This window comes from Lynx canadensis, chromosome F1, assembly GCF_007474595.2.
Source record: "Lynx canadensis isolate LIC74 chromosome F1, mLynCan4.pri.v2, whole genome shotgun sequence".
In the NCBI taxonomy this organism is placed as follows: Eukaryota; Metazoa; Chordata; class Mammalia; order Carnivora; family Felidae; genus Lynx; species Lynx canadensis.
The window spans coordinates 60002935-60018871 of record NC_044319.2 but is presented as its reverse complement, the minus strand read 5'-3'; the positions used below and the strand labels follow the sequence as shown (position 1 = coordinate 60018871).

Below are 15937 nucleotides of genomic sequence, written 5' to 3'. Positions count from 1 at the left end.
TGGAGATGCTAGGGAGTGCTTCAGCAAGGAAGAGACTTCTGAGCTGGGATTTCAAGGATGGAGGTCAGGGTAAAAACATTTCAAACAGAGGGAAGCATGTGCAAAGTCCCCAAGAGAGGCGAGGGCGTGACACATGGAAGGATTCAAACGGGGAGAACACCATAGCTACAGTATAGACAAGAGTGCCGCAAAACAAAGTGCGAGAGACAGAAAAGCCAGATCATGCAGGACCTTGAGGGCTATGGAAAGACAGGAAGTCACTGAAGGGCTGTAAGCCCAAGGCAGATATGACCAAGTGTGAATCTTTGAATTTTTTTTAATGTTTATTTATTTCTGAGACAGAGAGAGACAAAGCATGAGCAGGGGAGGGGCAGGGAGAGAGGGAGACACAGACTCCGAATCGGGCTCCAGGCTCCAGGCTCCTAGCCGTCAGCACGGATCCCGACAGGGGGCTCGAACCCACGAACTGCGAGATCATGAGCTGAGCCGAAGTCCGGCGCTTAATTGACTGAGCCACCCAGGCACCCCAAACGTAAATCCTTTAAAAAATGACTCTGGCTATGGCTGTCGTGAAGAAATCAAATTAGAAGCAGAAAGCAAGGATACAGGGAGACAACTGGGGGATACCGCAAGAGTCCGGATGAAGGAGGATCGTGGTTTTCTGGTGGCAGTGGGGATGGAGAGAAGTAGATGACCAGAGAGGCCCTTAGGAGGTAAAGACAGGGAATTGGCAAAGGACTGGATAAGACAGCGAGGGAGAGGGAGGTAGCAAGGATGAATTGCAGGGCTCGATGTCCACAACTGGCTGGACGGTCCGGTCCTAGAAGGGACGCTTAGAGTCACCGGAGCTGGGTTTTATTACCTTGAGATTCATACGGCAGCACAGGAGAGACGCCAGGCTGGTGATATGAGTGGACAGTTCCGTGGCATCTCAGTTGCAAATGTTGACACAGGATGCCTCGGTGAGCAGTCTGCTGAAGCCAGAGTTCCGTATGAGATTACCTGGAGAAAAGAGTGTCCAGGGAGAAGAGAGGCCGAAGCAAGCCCACGTTTAGATGAGTAAAAAGGGATGAACGGCAAGTGACTGAGAAGAATGAGAAGGAGGAAGAAAAACACAAAAGTCTTTTCTCAGACTCTGACAAATTGTTTTTCGTTGGCTCTGCTTTTACAAAGAAAACCTGAAAAAGCAAGCAAACAAACCGCCACAGCCAAAGGGAAAGATTAAAAATAAAGAAGCCCGGCTATTCCATGCATATAATGATTATTCCTCAGATTACCAAGAATTACCCCAAGAATTGCCAAAATTCTCACTTCTTAAGGAAGATTGTTTATTTATTTAGAAAGCCCATGCCATGCTTCCCTTTAGGCAGATTATACTTACCCATCAATTGACTTTGGCCTTGGCCGTATGACAATGGATGTAGGCAGATGTGATACACACGATGTCCAAGCAGAAACTTTAAATATGCTTTACAGATTGGCTCCGGCTCTCTGGAGTTTCTGTCCTTCACCATGAGAACAGCATGTTTCTTCAACTGGGATCCTGAGGTGAGAGGACACAAAGAGCAGAACATAACCCAGGGAAGCCCAGGAAAGGCAGCATTAATTCAGCCCTCAGATAACATGAGCCAGAAATTAAGTGTACGTGATTTTCAGCCACTGAGCTTTGGGAGCTATTTGTTACTGCAGCAAAAGAAGACTAATGCACTTGTCCACAGTGAGATTTCTTTACAATTAAATCTAATCATGTGTAACTCCAGTAGAAAGAGCAAAAGGACTCTCTTTGTCTAGAACATATTACATATCTGCCACTAATAAGCAAAGTACAGACTTTGTCTCATTGTAATCATCATGGCAATTATTTGCACCATGTTACATGAACAAACTGAGGCTCAGATCATTTAAGCCCATTTCCCACGATCGCAAAACTAGCGCATGGTGGAAATGGAACAAAAATTCATCTGATTCCAAAAGCCTGTGCACTCTCCATGTTGCCATATTAAAGGATTTGCTAGAAAGCAGACCCAGATCTCCTGCGTGGGAAGCGAGAAAAAAGTGGGTGACCCATCCGTGTAGACTCAGGTCTACTCGCATCTGTGGGTACGTATGCTGCTGTTGAGCAAGCCCAGAGGAGCCAGCTAGAGGACATCTGTAACCCTGAATCTGAAATCTCACATTGCCACAAACTCCACCTTCCTCTCACCAGTGCTATCACCGCTGAGAAAATGGAAGCTATAAGGTGCAACTCAGAGCTCAAGTCAGATCACAATAAGCGTTGGGAAAAAAGGTTGCCTTTCATCTCGATCTATATAGCCACGTAACCCAAGTGACTTTTTTTAAAAGCTCACTATGATCTGGGGCGTCTGGGTGGCTCAGTCGGTTAAGCATCCAACTCTTGGTTTCAGTTCGGGTCAGGATCTCACGGTTTCATGGGTTCGAGCCCCATGTTGGGCTCTGCACTGACAGTGTGGGGCCTGCTTGGCATTCTCTCTCTCTCTCTCTCTCTCTCTCTCTCTCTCTCTCTCTCTCAATCTCTCTCCACACCTTCCCCACTGGTGCTGCCTCTATCTCTCTCAAAATAAATAAGCTTTTAAAAAATATAAATAAAAGCTCACTATGATCAACCCTTACGAATTCAGCTTGGTTTTCCCACCTAATCCTTGGTGATGGAAATCACATCTGCCTTCCTGAATCTTGAGACAAAACTAAACCCTTAACATGTGAAGAATGAAAGATAAGCAAGATACATTAACCACTTATCAGTGTTCATTTATCCTTTGAGGAGTTTTGTGCTGTGCCTGAGATTTAACGTTGCCTTGTAGATTCCCTGATGGGAGCTGGTGGTGATAGCGAGGGTGGTGATGTGCCCTGGAAAGGCAGAAGCACTGAGGTTACACAAGGCTGGGTTTAAATCCTGCACTGCCTCTTACTAGCTCTGTGACCTTGGAAACTTGACTTTACCTCTCCGAACATCAGTTTCCATTTTGCAAAATGTGGATGAAAATAGCTAATTCAATGAGTTGTCTGGCGATCAAGTGAGATGGTATGTTCACTTCGCTGTGGATCACTGGCCTCTGCCTCGAGCTGCAAAGAGACTCAGTGGCCAAGATGAGGTCTCTCAGAGCATCTTCTTCTGTTAGTTCTTCATGTCCCCTTTAATGGCCGTATCAGCCTCATCATAGGACAGACAACATTTTTCCAAGCTCCTTCCCCACATTACCTCTAACCTTACAACCTTGAAGCAGAACAAACTACATTACACTCATTTTAGGGATCAGCAAACTGAGAGGTGAAATGGCTTGCCCCAGATTAGAGCCGGTCCTCCCGTCGCCCAAGCTGGTGCCTTTTCCACTCTCCACCCCACCTCCCGCTCCTGGCTGCTAAGCTGTGACCCCCTCCATTGTTTTCAATGAGATCTCTGAAGGGAAGAAAAAGAAATTTCCTATCAGGACCCCTCCAAAAATATTGATTGAAGTCTTGTTCACCAAAAACTACAAATTATTGTTGAGAGAAATTAAAGATCTAAATAAATGGAGATCTGTATTCATGGCTCAGACAGCTCAATATCACTGAGGTAGTGATTGATCAGTAAATTCAGCAATCAAAAAAAAAAAAGAAAAATCCCAGCAGGCTTTTTGCAGACAATGACAAGCTGGTCCTAATATTTGCAGAGAAATGCCAAGAACCTAGAGCACCCAAAACACAATTTGGAACACAGTCGGAGGACTTATACTTCCTAATTGCAGAACTTATCATAAAGCTACAGTAATCAAGACTGTGTGGTACTGACCATAAAGAGAAACATGTAAATCAATGCAATAAAACTGAGAGTCCAGAAATAATCCCTTACATTTTCAGCCAATTGATTTTCAACACACGCACCAAGGCAACTCAAAGGAGAAAAGATCATCTTTTTGAAATAGGGTACTGGAACATGTGGATATCCACCTGCAAAAAAAAAAAAAAAAAAAAAAAAAAAAAAAATTATATCCCTACTCACACCATACTTAGAAATTAACTCAAAATTAATCAAAGCCTCATGTAAAAGCTAAAACTATAAAAGATTAAGAAGAAAATCTAAAATATCCTAAAATCTAGGGAAAAATCTGTATGACCTTGAATAGGCAAAGATTTCTTAGATAAGACAACAAAAGCACGATTCAAAAAAGAAAAAAAAAAAAAAGATTCAGTGGACTTAAACCCACATTACACCTCCTGGAATGAAAAAGACAGGTAATAACAAAGGTTAGTGAGGATGGAGAGAAACTGGAACCTTCATGAATTTCTGATGGAATTGCAAAATTTGCAGTTTCTCAAAAAGCTTAACATAAATTTACCATGCAAGCCAGGAAGTTCACTCCAAGAGCAATGGGAACATACATCCATACAACAGCTTGAACTTGAGTGCTCACAGCAGCATTGTTTATAAAAGTCCCAAAGTGGAAACAATCCAAACCTCAGTCAACTGAGTATGGATAAATAAAATGTAGCATATCCATACAATGTAACACTATTTAGCAATAAAAAGGAACAAAATACCAGGGTGCCTGGGTGGTTCCCACCTTGAGAGTCCAACTCTTGATTTCTGCCCAGGTCATTATTCATGGGCTCTGGCTCCACGCTGAGTGTGGAGCCTGCTTAAGATTCTCTCCCTCTGCCCCTCTCCCCTACTCGCATTCTCTCTCCCTCTAAAATAAACGTTTTTAATGTTTATTTATTTTTGAGAGAGAGAGCAGGAGCAGGAGAGGGGCAGAGAGAGAGGGAGACACAGAATCCGAAGTGGGTTCCAGGCTCTGAGCCGTCAGCACAGAGTCTGACGCGGGGCTCGAACCCATGAACCGTGAGATCATGACCTGAGCCGAAGTCGGACACAACCGACTGAGCCACCCAGGCGCCCCTATTTAAAAAAATAAAATTTCTTTAAAAAAGGAAAAAAATACTGACACAGGCCACAACTTGGATGAACCTCGGAATTGCTATGCTAAAGTAAAAAAAAGCCAGACACAAAAGACTACGTATCGTATGACTCCATTCACGTGAAATGTCCAGAAAAGGCAAAACTATAGAGGTAGAATGCAACTTTGCGGTTGCCTGGATGTGAACTGGGCACAGGAACTGACTGCAAACAGGCACCAAGGATCTTTCTGGGGTGATGGAAATATTCTAAAACTGGATTGTGGGAATGGCTGCACAGCCCTGTGAATTTACTAAAACTCACTGAACTGTGGATTTAAAACAGATATAGTTCATGGTAAGTAAATTATACTTCAAAACCTCTAGTTTTTAAGAGGTCTTAATCAATTCCTGTGCAAAATATCTCACACAAGGTGAAGGAGGAATCCCGGATGGGTCTGCTCCACGGCTTCCCCCGCGTTCTGTTCTCGGCCAAGGACACCTGAGCCCCTCTCTCCACACTAAGAGCTATTTCCTGCAGCAGCTGGGTTCAACTCCTGCACCTTAGTGACTCTGAGCAGCCCCGACTCAGGCCTCCGCGGCAAAGCTCACCTTGCGGAAATACTGTAAGAGCTATAAATACTTTAGGTCCTACGGGAGCCCTGTCACTTGTCTGCCACGGCACCAGTGACCTAGGGCAAGGAAAATTCTATTCCTAGGCACACTGAGTGTCCGTGAGCAGCCTGGTTGCAAGGCATTCTCAGATAATAAACGCTCTTTTGCGGCATGGTTTGGACCCTTAAGACATCCAGGCTCTCTTAAAAGCTAATTCCTGCAAGCTAATTGTAGCCAGTATCCCTGAAAACCAGGATGAAGGCAGGTAACTAAAACCGAAGCCCGTTCACCAGGCGGAGGGGCTGGAGAACCTGGTTTTAGAGCAATTCCACCATTCTCAACCTGGACAGCATCATAAAGCCACCTGGTAAGCTTTTTTTTTTTTTTTTTAATGTTTATTTATTTTTGAGAGAGAGATCGAGCAAGCAAGGGAGGGGCAGAGAGAGGGAGACAGAGAATCCCAGGCAGGCTCCACACTGTCAGGTGCAGAGCCCGGCACAGGGCTTGAACTCACCAACCATGAGATCATGACCTGAGCCAAAATCAAGAGTTGGATGCTCAACCGACTGAGCCACCCAGGCGCCCATGCTGGTAAGCTTTTTAAAAATACTATATACCTGGGCACCTCCGCCATCTCGCTCCTGCCCCGCCCCTGTTCTCCCCCTCCCCCACCCCCCCTCACCCCCCCCCCCAGATTCTGGATCTGACTGGCCCAGAATGTGGCCGGGGCATCAGTATTTTTTTTTAAGCTCTGCAGTGATTCTCCGGTGCACCCAGGGCTCAGAGTTACCAACTTCAGAAGGAAATGGTGTCAAAACAAGGTCTTCCTTCCATCCATAACACTCGAGCCTTAAAATACTTCTCCCTGATGCCCGGGTGGCTTGGTCAGCTGAGCGTGTCCGACTTCGGCTCAGGTCATGATCTCACAGCTCATGAGTTCCAGCCCCGCGTCGGGCTCTGTGCTGACAGCTCGGAGCCTGGAGCCTGCTTCGGATTCTGTGTCTCCCTCTCTCTCTGCCTCTCCCCCGCTCATGCTCTGTCTCAGAAATAAATAAACATTAAAAAAAAATTTTTGAACACTTCTCCCCGAACCAGGGCCTTCTCCTTATCTAGTAAGAGCAGCAGCACAAAGCCAGCCGACATGGGACCCCCCACGTGGCATCCCCCAGCAAATGGGATGCTGTCATTTGCAGTGTAGATGCTGCAGTGTATATGAGTTTATCCCAAATGGGTTCGTGTTAAGGGAATTGACCCATACATCCTTAAACATAACACCTGAAAGAAGAGGTAATGTAATTACGTAACCAGAAGTGGAGAGGCTAAAAGAAAAAGGCAGTCTTTATTAGCCACATTTAAGAACTTCTCAAGACCAAGAGTAAAACCAATTAGGACCCAGTGCAATAGGAACACAGTATTAAATATTAAAGGCAATCAAACATTAATCTTAGACCTGAGTGATCATGAGAATGTAGGACAGCGCTGTCTGCGGACCTGAGTGGACAAAAAAGCTTTGCGGATGAGGCACAGCTCTAGCTGGGCTTTGCAAGACTGACAGAATTTCAACTGAGGACATAAAAGGACAATAAAAAATTATCACCAATAACAATAATTGCAATAGTGCTTACCCTAAAGCAGGCACTCCCAAGCATCATTTGGTTCTGAACCTCACAACCACCTTATTTTACAGATGAGGATATGGGGGCTTGAAGGAGTTTTAAAACATGCCCACACTCCCAGTCCACAAGCAAAGCTGGACCCCATGTAACCTGATTTCAGAATCTGGGCACCCAGGCCACAGCAGAGAAACAGACAGGAATCTATCACTTGTGTGATACCACGCAAGGAATCCACTATGCCAGGAATGCCGGGCCTTTGTCACCAGGGCGCAGAGGAGAAAACTGCCCAAATGGGACAAGGTCAGACCATCCACGTGGCTCTGACATGCCATGGCCCAGAAAGAGGGGGTACCCCAGATATTAAGCCAGCTGCAAACGGGATTTCCCGTTTCAGAAATGCAACACAAGACAGGCATCCGAAGAAGCGAGTATGAGGAGGGAAGCACAGGTCTGGAGACTTCCAGGGGGTGGGGTTTGGCCGGGGGCTGTGGGAAATAGCGAGGGCTGGACCAGCAAGGAATCGCTGCGAAGCATCAGTCTGTGTCCTTCCCATCAGGGACCCTCCAGAATTGTGTGAGGAGCAGGCAAGACAGAGACCGTGAGAGGTAAGTACACAGGCAGTTCACAGAGATGACATGAAAAACTGCTGAGCGTGCCTTCCTTGGCTTAACCACGTGTTTCAAAATGCCTCGTTGTAAAGTGACCAACTGTGTCACCGGGTGCCCAGTGTATGTTTTCATCCCTGGGAGCACACCCAGGTGAGTGTCTGCAAAAGGCATACGGACGTGGGATCTCTGCCTGCAAGGAACAGGCGATCTTGCTGGAAAGAGAGGGAATAGTACTTATGAGTGATCTCCTTGCGTCATTGGAACCCAATTAAGAGAAGCCTCAGAAGAAAGGGGAAACAAGGAAGGAAGCAAGCAAGGAAAAGAGGGAGGAGCGGGGGAGAAGGAAGGAAAGGCAGAATGAAAGAGAGGAAGGAAGGGAAAGAGAGAAGGGAGAGAGAGAAGGAGGGAGAGGGAGAGAAAGGAAGAAGAGAGGGAGAGAGATACCCACGTTCACAGAAGACATTCATTCAGGGGGACGGCCATCAAAGCGTGAATCACATACCATCTGCATCAGAATCACCCGAGACGCTTCGCAACAGGACAGACTCTCTGAAGTGGGACTTCAGAACTGAAGCCATCAGAGGAATTCCCCAGAAGGAATCTGGGGCACTCTGAAGTCCGAAAACTACTAGTGTGAGCATTGCCTGTGGTCAGTCCACGCGCTCAGCGCCTGGACCTGCCCCTTCGTCTCCAGCTACAGACCATACACACAATCTCATGTTCAGGTTGGTGGGCCCGAAGCTGCGCGAAATCTTATGCCATCAGATAAAGATGAGATGACACTCCTAGTAAAGTACGGTTCTCGGAGCGAGGCAGACTCCAATTCAAATCCCACTCCCACTTCTTCGCAGCCACAAGACTTTAGCCAAATTACTTAAACCCACGAAGCGTCAGGCGACTCATCTTAAAACCCTCAAGAGACTGTTGACAGTGATCATCGGGCAGGACCCACTGCTGCCTCGCAGCTCACTGCCTTTCGTTGGCTGACTTTGAAGACCGGACTTCTTAGAAGTATTCTTTGAGTGCTAACCCTAGTTAGACATCAAAACTGCAATGCCCTTGGGGCGCCTGGGTGGCGCAGTCGGTTAAGCGTCCGACTTCAGCCAGGTCACGATCTCGCGGTCCGGGAGTTCGAGCCCCGCGTCGGGCTCTGGGCTGATGGCTCGGAGCCTGGAGCCTGTTTCCGATTCTGTGTCTCCCTCTCTCTGCCCCTCCCCCGTTCATGCTCTGTCTCTCTCTCTCTGTCCCAAAAATAAATAAATGTTGAAAAAAAAAATTTTTTAAAAATAAATAAATAAATAAATAAAAACTGCAATGCCCTTAAGCATTTCATCTGTTTGATCTTACTCATTCCTTAGAACATTCTCCTGACATCATGGCCTCCAAGCTATCCCACATGCATTTCTATCAGAAGCATACACACACACACGCGCGCGCGCACACACGCACGCGCACCTGTATACCCTCTTTATTCTTGTATGCCCATATACATCCTTCAACATCTCATTCAAACATCACCTCTACTTTAAAAACTTCCCAGACCCCAGACCCTTGCCCCACTTCAACCATACCCACCGCCTGTGACTGCTCACAGAAACTGAATGAGCTCCACAGGTCTGATCTCACCACATTCTGATGACTGATCTCCTGCTGTCTCTTCCCACTGGACAATGGTTTCCCCAAGGGCTAATACTTACTGATCTCTGTAACCCCAGCACTGAATATCATGCCTAGAATGCAGAAGCATTCCATAATTTGTTAATATATTCCATATGTAAAATGTGAAATTATGAAACTGATTTCTTTCTCCTCATACCATTGTTTTCAAAAGCCAGTGTCAGGGGTGCTTGGGTGGTTCCCCTGGTTGAGCGTCCAACTTCAGCTCAGGTCATGATCTCACGGTTCATGAGTTTGAGGCCCACGTCGGGCTCACTGCTGTCAATGCAGAGCCTGCTTCAGACCCCCTGTCCCCCTCTCTCTCTGCCCCTCTCCTGCCCATGCTCTCTCTCTCAAAAATAAATCAAAACACTTTTTTTAAAAGCCAGTTTAAGTCAGAGAAAAAAAAATAATCACTCTGGTTTAGTTTATTGGGGTTTTGAACAATCTGAATCAGAGCCACTCAGCTTGATCCCCCCACCTTATTCATTAGATTTGGCTCTGAATTACAGAATCCGCTCTGATAAAAGGAAGATTTTCCACCATCAAACGTGTTAACAAGACAGTCTCTGACTCTGAAGGCAATTCAAGTCAATGCAACAAATACTGATCAAGTATAAAGCACTAAGATAGACTCTAATTTGTAATTCTACAAAAAGAATACTTCCCGGGGTGCCTGGGCGGCTGAGTCAGTTAGGCATCGTGAGTTCAAGCCCTGCATCAGGCTCAGTGCTAACAGCTCAGAGCCTGGAGCCTGCTTCCTATTCTGTGTCTCCCTCTCTCTGTGCCCCTCCCCTGCTTATTAAAAAAAAAAAGAAAAAGAGAGAGAGAGAGAGAGAGAGAGAGAGAATACTCTGGGGCGCCTGGGTGGCTCAGTTGGTTAAGTGTCTGACTTCAGCTCAGGTCATAATCTCGCGGTGCATGGGTTCAAGCCCCACGTCGGGCTCTGTGCGGACAGCTCAGAGCCTGGAGCCTGCTTCAGATTCTGTGTCTCCCTCTCTCTGCCCCTTCCCTACCTCACACTCTGTTTCTCTGTCTCTCTCTCTGTCTCTCTCTCTCTGTCTCTCTCTCTCTCAAAACTAAATAAATATTAAAAAAATAAAAAAAAATAAAAGCATACTTCTAAAGTCATAGCATTCCAGACAGAACTTCCCAAGGTGCTGACCTCCTGGTTGACTGACAGGCTCTTCCCCAGACCATCTGTGGGTGTCTGCCTTGCTGTGCAAACCCAAATTGCCCCCATTATGAATCGCTGTCCATGACGTTTTCTTCCCATTTCCTATGACTGAGCTCACCTTTTCCATTCAAACCATCAATGGTCACGTTTCAAAAGTCTACTTAAGGGGCGCCTGGGTGGCGCAGTCGGTTAAGCGTCCGACTTCAGCCAGGTCACGATCTCGCGGTCCGTGAGTTCAAGCCCCGCGTCGGGCTCTGGGCTGATGGCTCAGAGCCTGGAGCCTGTTTCCGATTCTGTGTCTCCCTCTCTCTCTCTGCCCCTCCCCCGTTCATGCTCTGTCTCTCTCTGTCCCAAAAATAAATAAACGTTGAAAAAAAAAAAAAATTAAAAAAAAAAAAAAAGTCTACTTAAATAACAGCTACCATTTCTTGAGTGGATCTATGTGCCAGGCACCCTAGTAGAGGTTTTACGTACACACAATCACTTTAAATCCCAGCAACACTATGACACAGGTACTAAAAGCATCCTCATTTCACACACAGAACGTAGTAAGTGGTGGAGCCAGACGTGACTTCAGAACCCACGCTCTCAGCCACAGAGGTACACACCTGCCCAAGCTCATTAAATATTCACACACTACCCTGCAGATGAGGTATTATTCTGCCTTCCAGATGAGGAAACCAAGGCTCCGGCACATGAATTCCAAATTACTTAAGCCGCTCCAGTGACTCGCACGTCTTCAGCTCTGTGCTGGCTGCTGTGTTGCCAACACAGAAAAAAACGCAGCCCACCAGGAGGAGGGCAGGGCTCAGAGGTGCCTGGAGACGGGCCCCTGACATACCATCAAGCCTTGCCAGTGTATCCATTGTCCTCAGTCACAGGACATATTAAACTGCAAGTTTTACTTTAGCTAGTTCGACTTCTCTTTTTAACTGCTGCTTGCAATTCAAACAGTCCTCTCTCTTGCAAAAATGAACAGCACAGGTGAGACCATAAGGCAATGTGGTTGACTTTTTAAAAACTCCCGTACTGGGGCGCCTGGGTGGCTTACTCGGTTGAGCGTCTTGACTCTCGATTTCAGCTCAGGTCATGATCCCAGGGTTGTGTGATCGAGCCCCGTGTCGGGCTGTGTGCTGACAGCATGGAGCCTGCTTGAGATTCTCTCTCTCCCTCTATTTGCCCCTCCCCCGATCCTGTCTCCCTCTCTCTCAAAAGTAAACAAATAAACTTAAAAAAATAAGGTAAAAAATAAAAACTCACGTACCGGAGTTTATTTAGCCAAATGAAAACAATTCCTTTTGAAAGAGTCATTTTAGGGGAAAGGAAGTTGCCACTAAATACGCAACCGAAGGGCAGAAGGTTTACGTCCTTACCAGTTACAAATATTTGTAATTACAGTATTAATCAAGCACTGAGCAGTGTCTTGGAATAAGCAATGTACATCATTGGCAAGCACACTTGCCTCATGCCGCAGAAAGAAGTCACTCAAGGGACAGGAAAGAAAAGTATTTGCTCCCATGGGGCGCCTGGGTGGCTCAATCGGTTAAGCGTCTGACTTCGGCCCAGGTCATGATCTCACCGTTCGTGAGTTCGAGCCCCGCGTCGGGCTCAGTGCTGGCAGCTCAGAGCCTGGAGCGTGCTTTGGATTCTGGGTCTGTCTCTCTCTGCCCCTCCCTCACTCATGTACTGTCTCCTTCTCCATCAAAAATAAACATTTAAAAAGAGAAAAAAGTATTTGCTCCCACTCACACTCAAACTACAGGGTGTTGCTCTCTCAGTCAGCACGTGGATGCCCCATTCTGGACATTAGTGAGTAATCGATGTCCTGTCCGTGAACCAACAGCCTTGAAACCAGCAGATAAAATACCAATTCTCAGCAAAATTAGACCCGAAGTGCCCAGACAAGTCATATGCCAGAGTCTACCTTTGGCCTCAGATTTTCCTATTCCCAACCCTGACTGGGCTGAGACGCACTATATCCTCTCCTGGGACAAGGTCAGCAGTTCAGCTAAGGCAGCACTTTTCCAGCACATTTCCATCCCTGGCTCCCGACCCATGGCCGGCACTGCCGCCCAGGCTATTACACCAGTGGAATTGAGTCATAAGACCATGCTTACTCACCACGAGCGATGAAATGGGGGGAAACTGCAAAAAAATAATTCTCCCTTCAGAGCTTTGCTACTTCTCTTCCTGTGAATAAAATGATATTTGTGATCATTATGTAATCAGGGAAGGATCATATTAACACCAAGAAGAATTTCCTGGGTTTAAGAAGAAAATAAGGACTTCCGAAGTAAAGACCCTCAGAATTCAACTCTGAGGTTCTTTGCCTCAAGCCTGTCTGTGACCTCTGCCAACGGAGCTGAGGAAGTGAGGGGGATGCTTTCCCTGGCCCATTTCTCTACAAGTTCTGGTTGCTGCTGTTGAGCTGGGACTAAGCACACTGTTGGCCCCTTTTCCCCTGCACAGGAGAGAGTGAAAACCCGGACTCACGTCTTGGGCTTTTAGCTCTTATAACACCCATAAAGCTGTGGAGAGATGTTGAATCCAAAGAACGAACAAACCAGCCTTCAAAGAAATCTTAAAAGCAATTAAAATCTTGGCTGGAATTTTCTTTAAAGGACACCCAGTGAGCATTCCGTTCATAATAATAATAATAACAATAATAATAATAATAATAATAAAACTTCTCAGGACTGTCTTTCCCTATCCGTTTCCTACTCTCTCTCTCAGCACAGACGTGCCATCCCACACTCCCCCTCTGCCCAAACACGCTCTCTCAGACCTCGGCTGGCATTTGCTGTCATCCCCCTTCTGGCTTTGCTTTCTGGAATGCTCTTCTTTCCCTCCAGGACTGCTGTGCCCTTGCCAGGGGGCCCATCCCTCAGCCCCACTGCCTCCTTAAGATGTGATCCCACACATCGTGAGCAAAAGCGGCCACACATCCAAGAAGCCTACTTCCTCTTGCAAGGCAGGGGGAAAAGGAAAGCTTCTGAATGTGAACACGTTGTAGGTTTTTTTCGTCTTTATCTCACTTGCCCACCAAAATATAGACTTAAATGTATGGAAAGTGGATGATACCGAAGTCAGATGACCTGGATTGTCTTAGTCACTGTGTGTGAGACCTTGGGGCAACGAACCTAAACTTTCTGGCCTCAGTCTATAAAATAAAGTAATAAAGTAAAGTAATAAAGTATTTTATCTATAAAATAAAGTAACAGTGGGGCGCCTGACTGGCTCAGTTAGTTAAGCATCCAACTCTTGATTTTGGCCCAGGTCATGATCCCGGGGTTTTGAGATCGAATCCCATGCTGTTCAGGGCAGAGCCTGCTTGGGATTCTCTCTCTCCCTCTCTCTCTCTGCCCCTGCCCCACTCCCAGTCGCACTCTCTCACACGTGTTCTCTCTCACCCTCTCAGAATAAATAAATGAACACTAAAAATATATATATATGGTGGGGCACCTGGGCAGCTCAGTTGGTTGAGTGCCTGACTCTTGATTTCAACTCAGGTCATGATCCCAGGGTCATGGGATCAAGTCCTGCATCAGGACCTGTGCTGACAGAGTGGAGCCTGCTTGAGATCCTCTCTCTCTCTCTCTCTCTCCCTCTGCCCCTCTCTCCCACCCATGTGCTCTCGCTCTCTCGCTCTCTCTCTTTCTCTCCAGAAGAAAATAAATAAAAATAAAATAAAATAAGAAAATGAATTTTTTTTTTTTTAATTTTTTTTTCAACGTTTTTTATTTATTTTTGGGACAGAGAGAGACAGAGCATGAACGGGGGAGGGGCAGAGAGAGAGGGAGACACAGAATCGGAAACAAGCTCCAGGCTCTGAGCCATCAGCCCAGAGCCCGACGCGGGGCTCGAACTCACAGACCGCGAGATCGTGACCTGGCTGAAGTCGGACGCTCAACCGACTGCGCCACCCAGGCGCCCCGAAAATGAATTTTAAGAAACTTGGGAAGGGGCACCTGGGTGGCTCAGTCGGTTAAGCATCCAACTTCAGTTCAGATCACCATCTCATGGTTTGTGGGTTTAGGCCCCACACTAGGCTCTGTGCTGACAGCTCGGAGCCTGAAGCCTGTTTTGGATTCTGTGTCTCCCTCTCTCTCTCTCCCCATCCCCTGCTTGTACTCTCTCTCTCTCAAAAATAAGTAAACATTAAAAAATTTAAAAAATTTTTTGAATAACAATAATGTTTTCATCACAAGGACATGATGATGATGATAAAGTGAGAAAATATGCTTTGTCATAAATAACGAGAAAACTCTGAAGTACATACTCCTCAAACTCATGAACCCTGAGATCATGACCCAAGCCTAAGTCTGATGTTTAACCGACTGAGCCACCCAGGTGCCTCTGCTGGCTTCAATATTTTGCACTGCTTTGGATATTATATATGGATCATTCTCAATCATTATAGAAGGTTTAAGAAGATACTTAGAGATATAAAATGGCCTGTTTTCCAGATTGTCCACTTTTCTGAAATAGACTTTTTTTGGTTATTTGCTTTTTTTAACTGAAGTTGAGTTGACCTACAATGTTATGTTAGTGTCAGGTGTACAATATAGTGATTTGACAATTCTGTACACTACTCAGTGCTCACCACAATAAATGTAGTCACCATCTGCCAAGTTTGTCACTCTTCACAATCTTGGCTAGGATATTAAAGATTAGCTACCTTCGCCTGTGTCGTGAGTCACCTGATTCTACCAACCTGTTTGGGTGAATTCCATAAAGCAGAAGCCAAAATCTTTAGACCACCAATTCTAAATCTAAATTCCTAATTCTCAGACTCACACGCCACATAAAATTTCCAAACTATAGCTTATCCATAGCACAAAAGGTATTTCTGATCTGATCCCCTTTTAAAAAGAGACTCCTATTCATTTTGAATTCTAGAAATCAAGATTCTCCTGCCCTCAAGTTTCTAATGAATAGCAGGCAAAGGCATCAGACACAGATTATAACAGGGCTAAGTTAGAAGGGACAAAAGCGTGGAACCCAGGACCAAAGGAACAAAGAATTAAGGAAAAGTCACTAGAGTGCTTACACAAAAATACCAAATCTATTCCTTCTAAAATAGAGGAAAAAGATTATGAGCCTCTGTGGATCCAATGCCTTCTGGTGAAAAAGATTCCAAAGTGATCCCTTCAGGTTCTATGTGGAAAGGTGCCGGTGTGGATAAGTCAGAGCTTGGGTGAAAGGGGACCCAAAGAAAGGGAGGACGCAACCACAAAGTGATATGCAAGCTAATGGAGGGTGTAGCACATAGGACCTTCTTTATTTTTGAGCTTCACATTTGGTGTATAGGTACCTATGGACCAGGTCAAAGAAGAACCAGGCTGCTCCTGGTCTAGAGCTCCTACTCCAGA

At 46.0% G+C, this 15937-nt stretch overlaps 1 long non-coding RNA gene across 1 annotated transcript in view; it reads right to left on the bottom strand.

The window, feature by feature from the left end:
- LOC115504893 overlaps positions 1-12788 on the bottom strand; it is a 54289-nt gene extending 41501 nt beyond the window's left edge. The window contains exons 1-4 of the long non-coding RNA XR_003965834.2: positions 12687-12788; positions 3851-3948; positions 1382-1543; positions 863-1002 (exon numbers count right to left, since the gene is read on the bottom strand). This is a non-coding gene — a long non-coding RNA (uncharacterized LOC115504893). The remainder of the gene's footprint in view (positions 1-862; positions 1003-1381; positions 1544-3850; positions 3949-12686) is intronic.
- Between the last annotated feature and the right edge of the window lie 3149 nt (positions 12789-15937).